Here is a 14,963-nt window from a genome sequence, read left to right as displayed (position 1 = left end):
ACCGTAAAAACATTCAAATTTTTGCCCCACATGGAAACCATTATGCATGCATTCTCTATGTGGTCATGGGATGCCATGAAAGATTTTTGGGATTATACACGCAAGTACGATCTCTGACACGTGCATTTCCGGCCTAGCATGTCAACACCCCGAAAGCACTAGCTGGGTTCCTCACCTGTATGAAACCAACCAAACATCGATCTGGTCCAGTGGATGGATGCATGCTCTATGTGGCACGAACTTTGTCGGCCGAGCCAGTCAACGGACCGGATCGATGGTACCGGAGGGAATTCATTGTAGACCAACGCTCCATCAATGTCCGGTGTGTGTGCTACGTCCACCATAAGACAAACATAGTTCCGTCAACCCTAAAACCCTTAAACCCTAAACCCTGATAACCCTAACCCCCCCCACTAAACCGTAAAAACATTCAAATTTTTGCCCCACATGGAAACCATTATGCATGCATTCTCTATGGGGTCATGGGATGCCATGAAAAAAGTTTGGGATTATACATGCAAGTACGATCTCTGACACACGCATTTCCGGCCTAGCATGTCAACACCCCGAAAGCACTAGCTGCTTTCCTCACCTGTATGAAACCAACCCAACATTGATCCGGTCCAGTGGATGGATGCATGCTCTATGTGGCATGAAGTTTGTCGGCCGAGCCATTCAACGGATCGGATCGATGCTACCGGAGGGAATCCATTGTAGACCAACGCTCCGCCAATGTCCGGTGTGTGTGCTACGTCCACCGTAAGGCAAACATAGTTCCGTCAACCCTAAAACCCTTAAACCCTAAACCCTGATAACCCTAAACCCCCCCCCCCACTAAACCGTAAAAACATTCAAAATTTTGCCCAACATGGAAACCATTATGCATTCATTCTCCATGTGGTCATGGGATGCTATTAAGAAAGTTTGGGATCATTAGTACATATACATGCAAGTACGTTCTCTGACACGCGCATTTCCAGGCTTGCATGTAAACACTCGACCCTAAACCCTGATAACCCTAAACCCCTAAACCCCTAAACCCTAATAACCCTAAACCCCTAAACCCTAAACCTCGTAAACCCCACACCGAGTTCACAAGATTTTCTTATTTCTTTATATCATTTATCCAAATCTCACATAACTCACGCGGCCCACCCCTCCCTAAATCCCGCGATTACAGCTCCGCATTCTAACCACCCGGGCCGTCCGCACCTCCCACGACCGCTGCAAGATCAAATTGGAGACGCCGGTCGCCCACGAAATACAGGAGTCGGCGGCCACCACTCGCTGCCCACCGCCAATGTGATCTGAGGGCTCGGACGTCAGTGTTCTTCTCGCCGCCTCCTCCTCGCGTGAACACACCGTTTTTCCTTTGCGCCGTCGACCGCGCTATACCGGCACTTATAGTTTCCGACGCACTAACCGCCTTCATCTACTCGGTGGCACCATCTCCGAGATAAGGTATTAGCTGATCGTAACTCTTTATAATCGTTGTCCGCCGATGCTTTAGTTGTTGAACCCTCATAGGTTTGCACCCAAATAGGTTCTGTGCTTAAACCCATAAGTGGATCATATGTTAAATGACCCAGTTAATTTTGTTAAAATTAATTCTCTGCTAATTTTGTTATACATTTTCCAATTTTGTTCAGATTAATTGAGCCTGATTTTATCATTGCATACGAGGCAGCAATGTCAGTTTCAGATACGAACCTTAATAATGGAGAAAAGCCCATCTCCGAAATTACCGATGCGGTAAGTAATTTCCTGTTTGTGTACAATCGTTTCGTACACATAATTCATGTGTACTCAGTACTATTTAATGGCATGTAACAGGAACTCGCCGAAAAGCATGGTCATATGAAGTTAGTATGCTCACAGACAAGGTTCAGAAAAACCATGAAACTGTTGTCACAAGACCACAAAAAGTACATCATATCAGAAACCAGTCTTGGCGGTCTAACCCAGATGCATGAAGTGACTCTATGGCGCATAATGTTGGTTAGACTAGCCAAGAACATAGATATGGACACGCAATCCATTACCATCGGTAAAACGCCAATTCCTATAACAAAATAGGACGTGCAAGGTATATTTGGCATTCCAATAGAAGGGGAGGATATAGAGCCACATCTGGAAATGCAAACCGACACAGAATTGTTTACCGCCTATGCAAACAATGGGAAAATTTTGATTTCTGACCTTGAAACGGTGATCCGAGCTTCCAAAGCCCCAGACGGCGATTTCCTGAGGCGGTTCATTCTGTACGCAATTGGTACTGTTCTAGCACCAACAGCACAACATTATGTGGACTCGAAATTTCTCAACCTTGTTACAGATCTTGAAAACCTTCGGAAATTTAACTGGGGATGTTTCACACTTAATCACTTCTTCAAGTCTGTTCACAAGTTTAGAAATCGAGATCACGTAAATCTACAAGGAAATCTAATTCTGCTCCAGGTTAGTGATACTACTTAATGTCCTTTAATTATTGTTCTGTTGCATATCTGTATGGTGATGAACTAATTTATTGTGTAGTATTGGTACTGGGAGCACGTGCGTAGTGGTCGATTAATGTATGCTTCTAGACCCCCTCCATTGATCACACGATGGGACGAAATGATGGCTACTTTAAGAAGCGATGCTTACGAGAAAGGAGGTCTTCATAACGGGCTGGTACCTATCTACAATTGAACTTTCTATATCCAATTTTTTATTTGGTACTAATGGTTTATTATATTTTAAAAAAATAGGCTGTCATGGAAATTTGTGCTCCTCAACGACCGTCTGAGAATTCTAATAATTTTCCAAGAAAAAAAGATGAACATGTGCATCAACATGATTCGTATCGAGCACCATCACAAGGACAGCAATTTAGTAGCCAGCAAGTATGTACTCCAAAGACTATTTGTTTTTGCAATATCACAAATAGGTGTCATGGAACCTCATTCATTTAGCTATTGTTATCAACGGGGTTTTATTTTGTTTACACAGATTGAAATGGTAGTTGAAGTCATGAATGCACGCATTGCTGATCATGAAAAGAAGGTATGCGGGAAGTTAATGGAAATTGAGCACAGATTTGATGTCAAATACCAGACTCTAGGTGAAGACTTGATCGACATGAAGACTAAAACTGGCACTAATCCTAGGTTGTCGAAGGCCGAGGACGAAATTAAAGACTTAAGGAGGAAACTCCATGTATGTCATACTGTGCATTTTGTATTTTTTATGAATATGTTCCTTCATGTTCATTATTGTTTGCATTGTTACAGGACTTAAAATACGAATTTACAAGGAACCGACAATCAGTGTCACAGAAAGGAGGCGTGCAGGTGATCAAAATTGGCCCAACACATTAATATCTAAAAGTAACAAACTAATGATGAACTACCTTTGTTCATTGTAGGATCAAGTCAATGTGTGCAATTCATCCCTGACAGGAACTCCTAGGGCTAGGCAATTCACGACAGGGACTTCGAGTACACCAAGTGCAAGACATGTGACGGAAAACAATGAGGAACCACAATTAACTCCGATGAAGCCTGTCTTTGGTAATGATTATAAGTTCACGGATGAGAACATAGAGACAGCCGTTTACATCCGCGGAACATATGACCCTGTTGAAATAGCTAGAATCGGAGACATTTCCCTCACAGCAGAAAATCTGAAGCGAAATTTGGACGACAAATACATTTATGGTGATGTAAGCCCATTATACTCTATTCTACATCATTACTGCAACAACTGTCTTATTATTGTATGATTGAAAATTTGGCAGGTTATTATGGCATATGCTCGCATTAGCCAAATTGAAAATGATACTACCTCAATCATATCCCCTCAAGAAACCGAAAAGCTGTTACAAATGAAGGGGGTGGTTCCTGTTGGACGTGCAGCCTCATGGTTAGCTCATGTAGCAGGAAAATTTGTAGGGCGCCGAAAGGTACACGTTTTCCACACTTTCATAGTTTACGTACACACTGTACACAACAAATTTCGGTTCTCAACCCAACCCAAATTTTACTGCAGGTGCATGTCCCACTCAATGTACCCCAAAACCATTGGATGCTAATGATATTTAATTTTGACAAAAAAGAAATTCAGACTCTGAACTCCATGAATTATCATTGCGACAAGACCAAGGAAGATTCTCTTGTAAGTGTTCTCTTGCTGCCTCTTTTGATCCGCATGGAAAATGAGCTCCCAAAGTACCGTAACCCTATGTATAACTCGTCGTACCCTAGGTGGACTCGATTCAGTTCTGCATTGACGAAGCTGTCAAGAAAGGGTTGATATCACCAGCTAATAACATCAATTTTGCCAAATGGACCAAAAAACGCTATGAGAACATACCACAACAGACCGATGGGTACGCATGGCCTCATAAATTATTATTTGCATACACGAATAAGATTACTGATCTTTAACTAAACATCGCAGGACTTTCTGTGCGGTTTGGACACTACAGTACATGTTGTCATGGAACGGGGATGAAATGACCGATATTTTGAACCAGCTAATTTAATGCCTAATTTAAATTTGTACTTTGTTTAGCTTGAAAGCTATGCTGACGTCAGTGTCAGTTATCCAATATAGGCAAGGATAGATATTTTCAGGTGGAAAATATGTACAGCCTTACTGCATTCAAATTGCAATGCGCTTCATCTCGAATCATATAAGTTCCCCATAACGGTTAGCGCTACATGAAGAATATATCATTTATTTCATAAGTCTCATGATTAGAACTAACGCAGCACTCTCTCTTATACAGAAGGAGATGTACGATGCCCAGCAAGCAGTTCTACCTGATGCTTCAGAAGAGGACGTACAATTAGTGAACAATCCCGATGGTTCCAACGAACCTGACACATCCAACTCCCAGAAGGATACCGGTGCACCCAACTCCCCCAAAAATGGTGCACCCAACTCCCCCAAAAGGAAGAGAGCATGTGGACGCCTGAGAAAGCTAGTCGATCCCGAGCAAGCAGCAAAAACAAAGAGTCTTAAAGAACTGAAACTTGAATTTGACAGCAAGACCATAGCCAACCAAGTGTCTTCGTTACCATCACGGTCACGCAGAGAGCATAAACCAGCACCAGCTTTATTGAGCCCATTCAAACACAAATAGGTAGCATCAATTGATCATCAATTGATACATGCTCATGCTCATGCTCTACTTCTAGCACCATTTGATACACGTTTTGTTCTTATCAGAAAGTGGAAATAGGTACTTTTGGCAATCATGAGCATCCTCTACTTATTGCAATATCTAATGCATTGATACATTCTCATGCTCATGCTCTACTTTTAGCATCATTGGATACACGTTTAGTTCTTATCAGAAAGTGGAAATAGGTACTTTTGGCAATCATGAGCATCCTCTACTTATTGCAATATCTAATGCATTGATACATGCTCATGCTCATGCTCTACTTTTAGCATCATTTGATACACGATCAGAAAGTGGAATAGGTACTTTTGGCAATCATGAGCATCCTCTACTTATTGCAATATCTAATGCATCATCAGTACAAAGCTTGATTTGGCAATAGGTGGAATCAGCAATCATTTGCATGCTTTAATTTTGTCAAAAATTAATGCATAGTTCAGTTGTAATTGCTCATAGATATGGCAGGAACATGCTGAGTTATACACTAAACATAGTCATGCCAAGCTATAACTACCATAGTCATATTATGAGAGTTCCTAGCATGCATCACCGTACGGCAGAATAACACAGCAACCATAACATAGACCACCATACGATACTTGAGTTGCTAAGGCCTTGTACAATGCAAGGTGCTTAGGGGAGTTGCTTATAGAAATAAACCAGGCTTTTCTTAAGCACATGTGCTTATTTGTATAGGGTAGACGCATAACTAGGCGTGTCTCCTGTAGAAATAGGCACCGGTGCTTCAGAAATACCCTGTTTATTTTTCTAAGCACCACCCTAAGCATCTAGCATTGTACAAGGCTTAAACATGCATCACCAAAATAGTATTAACAACTAGGAACACTAAACCAGAGTAGCAGCAAACTCTTAACATAAACGGAAGATCAACCACCGCTCAACATAGGTTCATACACACCATAGGACATCAGTTTTAGACTCCAACAACAAACAAACATACATAACATAACAGGACACGGCAGTCCTGGGGCAGCAGCAGCACTCTAGCAGCACATCACTTCTCTCCCTTCTTCAATGCATGTTGTAGGGCTCGTTGACTTTGACAATCTCGAGGAAGCGTGCGTAGGCAGCATGTTTAGCCAGAGTACTGGCTTTATGCTTCTTACCATGTCCATTGCCAATGCTGAAGGCATGCTGGATCATGCCATCTATGACGCCACCGATCACCTTGCAACAGAAAGGGCACCCAATCTTGCCAAAGAAACGGTACTTGATCTTCCCAGCAATCAGATGCCTCAGGGTGTACCGGCTCTTGTTGTGCCTGCTGTCCATGCTGTAGTCCACGTCGTCGTATCCTCCTGTGAATTAGTGAATTAGTACACATAGAAGAACTCAGCTAATTTATTATGGTACATTGACTTTAATTACAATGTTTTGAAAGTACACATGTGTAACATGGCAACTATCTATTTGCTAGAAACAAGGCGTATGTGCATATACATAATTGAGCCAAAGAAACTGACATGCATAAATATGGACGGTGGAATAGTTGCATTTATAGATTAGTGCACAAGTAGTACATAATTAACACATGAAAGACTTCATGAAGTGGCTTTGTTTAATGATATTTGATACTTGTTACAGGTGTAATTCTTATTGGAATCAGAAAAATGGCTTCATTATACTCCTCCATGTTTCACACAAAGGGGGTTTGTTCTATCTACTGGAATGAAGAAACCATTATTCTTTCTGACAGCGGCAATACTGCTTCTCCAACATTGTTAGACCCTGATAAGTTTCAGAAGGAAATTGGTAAAGGAGCTATGGGGTGTCTCACTGCTCATATTGATGAGAGATGTGGTTGTGATCATCTAGATAACATACTGTGGAAAATTGGCTAGATGAAATGTTTTGATTTTTTGGTATCCAGTGGATATGTACTGTCAGCCCATAATTATTAAGGGAGCGATCACTTCCTTTGCAAAATGGAAATCTGTATAGAATTTGCAAATGGATCATCTATGAACATGTGTGCAAACTAATCATATATGAACATGTGTGCAAATTAATTCATCTACATAAACTAAAATGAATCAGGAACTACAGCATTTTGTCACTGTCCTTGGGAAGCCAATGGAGAATCCTGCCATATATCCATTGTTTAACCCACTTTTTCATTAATGTATCCCTGCCATGAACATTTTCTTGTATTTGGGTTCATTACCCCACTTCTTTCATTAATGTATCTCTTGTGAAACTTATGCTCATCTAGTTAACAAGACAAACCCCAATGCCATGAAAAAAAACAGAGTATCTGCTGGAATCAGAATATGAATCAGATTTAAAAATCCACATCCAACATGAAGATCTATGCTAGATCCCTACAATCCTACATACGTAGAACTAGCACGCCCAAGTGAAATTGATGCTCATCTAGTTTACAAGAAAAACCCCAATGTCATGAAAAAACCAGAGCAAAAAACAGAGTACTACCTCAGATAGCTCGTCGATGGCATCCTCGTCGAAGTCGCTGCCCTTCCTGCAATCTAAGTCGAACTCCTTTATGGCGTTCTCCTCGAAGAGCTCTTCGATTTCGTCATGAACCTTGCACTTACGCCTTCTCATCTCCTCCTCCTCCAGATCTTCCCCGACCTTGTGCTCGCCGACGGGTGCCTCGACGGCTGCGATGGCAGCGGGAGCAGGCACAATGGTCGCTGCACCGGCAGCTTCCGCCGCTACGGCGGACTCTGACGCTCCACCTACGGCTGCAGCCACGGCAGCAGACTGCGCTGCTCCGATGGTTGCCTCCGGCTCGTCCGCCGCATCTTCACGTTCGTGCTTCATCATCGGTCGAAGACAGGAGGAGGGAGGCGTAGGAAGGGAGGAGGGTGGTGAGGAAGGAGGAGAGGGTGGTGAGGTGGTGAGGAAGGAAGAGAGGGTGGGGAGAGGACGAGGGTTTTCTACCCAATTTGGGGAAGAAATGCACTGCTCCTGCCTCTTGGAGTTACCGAGAAGCCGCGGGTGCCGATTTGACTTGACACACCCACCCGGCCGTCCCCATTCCACGTGGGGACGTGGCGGTCGTGCACGCGGTCGTGCACCTTCTACGGTTTGCCATCAATTGCTATCGGTCTCACAAGTGGGTCCCCTTGTCATCCACACAACCGAGCCACCACATGTACCACATTTTTCTTTCTCCCCGTCTCGACCACTCCACATCTTTCTTTCTCCCCTTCTCGACCAGTGCCGCCGCCGTCGCCGCCATCTCTCGACGACCCCTCTCTCCGCTTCCGGTGCGCGGCCGCCGCCAACTCCGGCAAGTACGTGAGATCTCCCCTCTTCTTCCCTTCCCCAACCGCGTCTCCCTACGGAGGCGGATTTGAGCCGATTGGTTTGGACTGAAACTTAGTTTTTGGATTGGATCTTGATTTGGTTTCTATGGTTTGAGACCAAATCAATCAATTAGTTTGAGCCGCCACTACCATCTACTACTGCTTCAAATCCAAGAGCCGATGTTGCTGGCCGGAGCTCGTCGGCTCTCTCGAGCTTTGACGCCATGTCTGATCTAGATTCATGATGTGCCCTCGCATATGGCTTTGTCCATAGTTTGAACCTTTGGATTCAATCCAAAAGTTGAAAACGGTTTGGACTGGGTTGGATGACAAGCATGTATAGTTCGGTTTGGTCTAGATTCTAAATGAAAATATCTGGATTGGTTTGGTTTTGATGTGTGCTGTGGATTGGACTGGTTTTAGTTTGGATGCCGAACTATTGCCAGGTTTAGATGAGACGGGCATTGCCATTGTCATTGGCATTGCTTTACTACGTAGATGATAGAAAATAGATTGATTGGCCATTGCCAGTATAGGTTATCACTATGATTTATTATATGTATGATCTTTGTATTGTACTATGTACAATTCAACTTAGAGTTCAACACGTTCTGTGTAGAATGGAGGAAGCACAATGTGGACGCTGCAACTCACGGTGCCGGACCAGCCTTTCTACTGCCACGTTGTTCGGCATCTACTTCCAGCCTTCTTTTGTTTTTGCAGTGGTAACAATTTATATGAACCTTCTGACAGTACATTCTTTTTATTTATTTTTTGCTATTTCCACTAATGTATTGTGTCTGTTATTTGTTTTTATCTTACATAGATCGTACCATGCAATGTGAGATTGGCATTCAATGAGCTCGTCGCAGACACCGTGACCTTCGATGCTCTTGGGGCCCCATACACTATGCAGGTCGAGAAGGGGCGAAAGATAACCCAGATAGGAGGAGATGATTGGGATCGTTTCATCGCCCGCATGCGTCTTAGTGGGGGTGAATTGATCAGCTTCTCCTTCAGAAAAGATAGGCCTAGGATTTCTGTTATCTATCTAAATTTGATTCCGGATAGTGAGGATGAAGTTCATGAGGAGGAAGATGGTGTTGATTCAGATGATGACGATTCAGATGATGATGATGAGAACCCACTTGTTGAATAGCTGTATGCCCAAGGACTCAGACTGGGCGACGAGGAAATCGGCAACCTCTGGGACATGCTTCCGCTACGTGAAGACTACCTAGGGAAGCCATTCGTGACCCGCCTCACAAGGACGAATGTTAAACGGCATATCATGGTATGTTACTTAGTGTGGTAATTACATGATATACATGCTTAGTTAGTGTAGTAGTTCATATGATATGCATGTTGTAGTACTGTGATGAGAGGCCTAGTTTAGAATTCATTTAGTGAAGAATTTTATGACATGCATGTAGTGTAGTAATATGCGATGATATGCTTAGTGTACGCAGTAATCTAATGATATGCCTAATTAATGTAGTAATTTGATGCTTGGCGTATAGTGTACTGATGTGATGATATATATGCTCGGTGTTGAATCCAATGATATATGTGTCTTGAAGGTATGCTTTGTTGATAATTGCACGTGACATGATCATATATCATGTCAACTGTTTTGCTATTTCCACTAATGTATATGATCATGTCAACTGTTTTCAGAAATTACCTAAGAGGTTACTTGATAGCTGTGGCATCGACCCGGACGAAGAAGGCATGGCTGCTGGACTACGCCTTACCAGAACAGGCTCCATCACCAGCTGTGCCTATGCAGTGGACACGGACGGTCGCACTGTCTTGAGCAGGGCAAGTTGGAAGAAGTTCCTTCGTGCCAAGAATCTTCGGGTAGGACAGGCCATCCTACTCACTGTTGCGAACACCCGTCGCCATGACTTGAGGATGATGATCACCATCCACCTCATTTAGAACTGGGGTGGGCCATGTATCAATCTGAAATGAACTTGTTATGTTAGCTCTTGTTTGCGAGTACTTGTCGTGTATTACCGTACCTATATCTACTCATATCTAGGTACTATTGCTTGTGATGGATTGCAACTATTATTAACTGGTAACTAATGCTCTACTAGCTATGATTATTCCACTATGTGATGTTTTATAGGCTGTAGTGTGACATGGTAACTGTTATATATGGTAGAGGCTTGTCTCTAAGACCTTGTACAATGCAAGGTGCTTAGGGATGTGCTTCCACTGTGTGATGTTTTGTATGTGCCAGGTTGTAGTATGAAATGCTAACTGTTCTATATGGTAGTGGCTGGTCTCTAATTGGACCGACATGTTGAACTAGTATCAATGGTAGAGGCGTTTTGTTATGCGCCACATCCAACAGTTCACATAATTAATTATCCAAAGATTAAGGTATGAAACCCTTGGTCATACATAGCAACATTTCGTTCCTAAAAATTAAGGTACTTACACATTCAAACTAACTAATACTACAAATTCGAAGGAACTACTTAATACATTAACAGCACATAGGGAAGTAGCCCTGGTCCAATGGCTTGAGAAATGACGAACAAAAACTGAAAGAAGAAGGATCAGCCAGTAGCAGCACCATCAGCCTCCCAGCCTCACAACTTCAGCCAGCCTAGTGAACTCCAGGTTTTTTCCTGCAAAACACACATGTGATGTTGGAGGCAAGAAAATAAATATGCCAGGGGTCTTGTCATGGCATCTAATCGCACGGAATGCTAGTACAAATGATGGAGAACAAAACATCCAACATGAGCAAATTCATAGGAGTTCTAGATCCATGGATACCATCAAGAAAAAATGCTCAGTTTTAATTCAGACACAAGACTAGGTGAAAAAATGCATATTTCATATCAGCAACATTGATATGGCATCTTTGCAAGCTTGGGTCAGTGACTTGTCTTGTGTTTCATGGCATGACAATAATTTTAACAATAAATAGACATGAAATTGACCCAAACTCATGTACAAAGTTAGGCCATATGATGCATGGATTAATTCACACATAAATGACTAAATGCCAACTTTGTATAGAATTTGCAGTACTGAAATATTTCAGTGTGTACCGGTGTGTACTGAAACTGCAATAGTGAAATAATTTAGTGTGCATCGGTGTGTACTAAAATTGTAGTAACGAAATATTTCAGTGCCTACCGGTGTGTACCGAAATATTTCAGTGTCTACCACTACAACATTACAAATTTTTCCTAGGGCAGTACCGAAATATTTCAATTCCTACCGGTGTGTACCGAAATATTTCAGTGTCCACCACTACAACATTACAAATTTTGCCTAGGGCACTTCCGAAATATTTCAGTGCCTACCGGTGTGTACCGAAATATTTCAGTGTCTACCACTAGAACATTACTAATTTTTCCTAGGGTTCATATGATGCCTAGGGTTCACATACATCATAATCCATCCTCCAAATCCATGTACTCAAATGTTCATGCAATTCATTGAGATTAAAATGCCATTTAGCATTCCCTCTCTGAGCTATTATGATCAGTATCACCACGATGTAAGCACGAGCAGTAAAAGATGAGGAGTGGGGAAGCTTACTCTAAACATAGCTACCGCCGCCGTTCAGACGAGGAGAGCGGCGAGGGAAGCGTGGAGAACGGCGGGGAAGCGAGGTCGCGACCATTGTCCTCCTCATCTTGCGCTTCGAAGTCTCCGGTGACTCGGTTGGAGGCTGCACAATCTGCAACGGCACCTCGTGCACGGTGGGTTCCTGATCCAGTGGATGCTCTACCCTGGATCTGAACGCCCACCACCTCCACCTGGTCCACTCGCTGGACGAATTGGCCTGCTCCATCGCCCAGAGGAGGATCTCGATCTTCTGAATCGGTTGCGCGGGCTGGGGGAAAAGCTTTGCCCTCTCCTTCTTCGTCAAATTCATGAGAGTGGCCATTGCCGTCCAGCTAATCTGCCTTGTGTTGTCAAACCAAGAACGGATCTCCCTCAACCTGGCCAACTTGACCTGGTCGCCGCCGGCGATCTGCACGAAGTCGGTGTTCTCGCCGCCGGCCATCAGCTCGATCTGCCGTGGAAGAGGGGGTGGGGGTGGGTGGGGGGTTGCCTGAGTGGAGAGAAGTTGCAGCGGCAAGAAGGAGGAGATGACTGCGGTGGACATGGAGGAGAGGGAGGAGAGGGAGGAGATGGCCGCCGATGAGTAATTGTGGAATGTGTAGCACCATGGCGGCGGTTATTCATTCGACGAGAGGGGCGGCGCGTGCAAATTTTCCTAGGACTAAACTGCCCCTAGATTAAAACGCGTCCCCACCTTGTCACGAGTACCGGCCCCACTCGTTTTAGTACTTTCGCGTACTTTCATCGGAGTACTACCCAATACTTCGTATTTGTCTGCCGTTAGATCGACATCAACGAACGGTTCTAAAAAAGCCCAACCACTCTAAAACTTGTAGTACCTCAACTTTTAGGCTGCTATCAGCCATCCAATTATATACCCTACATAAACCACAATATAAAATAACAGTGGGCTTCACAAATTTGCAGGTATGAGAGCACGATGGACTTTAAGCTCGATAGGGTCCGTGGTGGTTTTGCTTTCATTAAGGCCATAAAAAGGTAATAACCAAAATCCCTTTTACTCTTGTAACTTTTATCCCAGTCCATCTTCTTTTTCTATAACCTTTCTCTAGAAAACTAGGTAATGTTCATGATCGAATAGATAGTAACTAGAACATCACATTCTTATGCAGCCTGGTGATTGGATTTGACGACGGATTTGCAATAGTGGAAATGAATTAATTTGGCAGTAAAGATCATGATACCGTTGAAAGAAAAATAGTGGCTGAATAAAAGTGGTGCCATGGATGATATGGCAACAACGGGAAACTCAAGAAATTGGTGCAGAGTCTATGCATGATGTGTGTGCGCTGGACTGTTATGCATCTCTATCAAAGACTTAATATTTTTGTTTCTACAAAAAATGCTACCTTTATTTGTACTATACTACCAATCTGTGTTGTGTGCTTTGTGCTTTGTGCTTTGTGACGGTCATGACATTCCCTGTTAGCAGTGAGCTATAAGAGATGAAAAAGCAAGCAGTGTTACTAGTAGACCATGTTTGATATGCGGCAATATTTTGTTGTAATCAAACATTATTTGCTATAAATAGGTTTGGTATTGTTGTTTGTTTCATAAAATAAATAAACGTATGGTGGACATTCCAAAATTCTGGCTACCTCCAAACACATAATCACTTTCTCGGTGAACACCAAATAAATTGGTAGCGCAGTGTCTGGCTACTATCCAAATGGACCCTTAATTTGACGGATGACTTTCTCCCTAAAATACATGTATACTTGGCGATAATCCTATTTATAAAGCTTCGAGTTGGTGATGAGTTCACATATGGGACCAATAACCTTTACCAATAAACAAATGCACCCTTAACCACATTGAGAATGGCAACTTTCCATGAACATATATAAACAAATGTGTTTGTACGCACATGTGAGACCAAAAACAAATAAACAATACACTATTATTCATGTGAGACTAACACTTAGGCATAAATAACAAATACAGAAATGCAACTCCAACTCAATATATGTTCTTGTTTTTCTTTTTTTTTCAACCAAGTTATTTCAGTTTTATATCACAGAACAAGAGAGTAAACAAATTGAAATTCCAAAACGGCGATAGACCTTGTCCTCCTACCTGATCCACGACCTTGTGCAGTCAACTTACCAATGTCTATTCTCATATGTTTCAGTATTAAAAATACTGTGTCTATGAAGGGCCATGGTCACTTAATGCCTGATGTGTGATCTTTTGTTCTATTTTTGTTATTTTTAACAGCGAACCATGAGTAAAGGACACATGGCTGTTGGGGAACGTTGCAGAAAACAAAAAAATTCCTATGGTTTCACCAAGATCCATCTATGAGTTCATCTAGTAACGAATGATCGGATTGCATCTACATACCTTTGTAGATCACGCGCGGAAGCATTCAAAGAACGGGGATGAGGAAGTCGTACTCGATGTGATCCAAATCACCGGAGATCCTAGCGCCGAACGGACGGCACCTTCGCGTTCAACAGACGTACGGTCAGCGTGACGTCTCCTCCTTCTTGATCCAGCAAGGGGGAAGGAGAGGTTGATGAAGATCCAGCAGCACGACGGCGTGGTGGTGGATGCAGGAGTCACCGCAGCAGGGCTTCGCCGTTCTACTGCGAGAGGGAGAGGTGTAGCAGGGGAGAGGGAGGCGCCAAGAGTCAAGGGTGCGGATGCCCCTCCCTCCCCCCCCCCTTTATATAGGCTCCCCTAGGGGGGGGGGCGCCGGCCCTAGGAGATGGGATCTCCTAGGGGGGCGGCGGCCAAGGGGTGGAGTGCCCCCCAAGCCATGTGGGGCGCCCCCCCACTAGTGCAGAACCGGGCAATAGCACCGGTTCATAAGGCCTTTAGTGCCGGTTCCATAACCGGCACTAAAGTGTGGTCACTAAAGCCCCCCCCCCTTAGTACCG

This window comes from Triticum dicoccoides, chromosome 1A (genome assembly GCF_002162155.2).
Source record: "Triticum dicoccoides isolate Atlit2015 ecotype Zavitan chromosome 1A, WEW_v2.0, whole genome shotgun sequence".
NCBI classification, from domain to species: domain Eukaryota; kingdom Viridiplantae; phylum Streptophyta; class Magnoliopsida; order Poales; family Poaceae; genus Triticum; species Triticum dicoccoides.
This window is presented reverse-complemented; position numbering follows the sequence as displayed.